Here is an 820-nt window from a genome sequence, read left to right as displayed (position 1 = left end):
TGTACATAGGGTTGCTATGAGTCGCAAACGACTCAACGGCACACAACAACAACAACAACATTAATAAAGGAGGGTTGACTACATTGAATAAATATGATTTCCAAGCAGTATTTTTAGAGTGGGGAAAATCAGTGCCCGCCTCCCACAGTTAGAAAGAAGCAGTGTAAAATATCCAAGGAAAACAAAGTATTTTGAAATCAAGAGAAGTTTGTTTAGAATGTAGAAATAAAAGAAAAATATTCAGAAATCAAGAGAAGGGCCCAATCTACAATGATTTTTAAAAATAAATTCTAACTTTTTCTTATGGAAAACAGTAGTAGTATATTTTATCTACTATGAGATAATCTTGTCTTAATTAACTTACTCTTTCCACTCTATTCCTGTATTATTTTGATGTAATTTCCAGGTGCCTTAGAATTATTATCTAAGTAAATGTATCTATAAAAGGATTTTAAAAATCATCCCTATACAATTAGCTTTCAAATATTCCCAAATTTGTTCATAAACTTGGGTTTGTTTTTTTTTTAAATTTTTTAAAAAAATTATGTGTGTGTATGTGTGTGTGTGTACCGTCAAATCAGATCTGACTGGTACAGGAGGAGATTATTCCTCTTTCTCCAGCAGAGCATCTGGTGGATTTGAACTGTGCACCTCTGGGACTGCAGTGCAGCTTCTTGCCACTAAGCCACCAGAGCGCACCATATTTGGTTTTCATAAATTGATTTCCCACTTCACCGAAGACGACATTCAGATGGCTAACAAACACATGAAGAAATGCTCAAAATCCCTAGCCCTAAGAGAGATGCAAATTAAAACAACT

General features: G+C 34.1%; 1 protein-coding gene across 3 annotated transcripts in view; it reads right to left on the bottom strand.

The window, feature by feature from the left end:
• RASA2 (RAS p21 protein activator 2) overlaps positions 1-820 on the bottom strand; it is a 170,619-nt gene that overhangs the window by 50,045 nt on the left and 119,754 nt on the right. The window lies entirely within an intron of this gene.

The sequence above is a fragment of the Elephantulus edwardii genome, unplaced genomic scaffold, assembly GCF_000299155.1.
Source record: "Elephantulus edwardii isolate Elephantulus edwardi_28Jun2011 unplaced genomic scaffold, EleEdw1.0 scaffold00158, whole genome shotgun sequence".
NCBI lineage: Eukaryota > Metazoa > Chordata > Mammalia > Macroscelidea > Macroscelididae > Elephantulus > Elephantulus edwardii.
The sequence above is the reverse complement of the archived record's forward strand: the minus strand, read 5'-3'. Positions and strand labels throughout refer to the sequence as shown.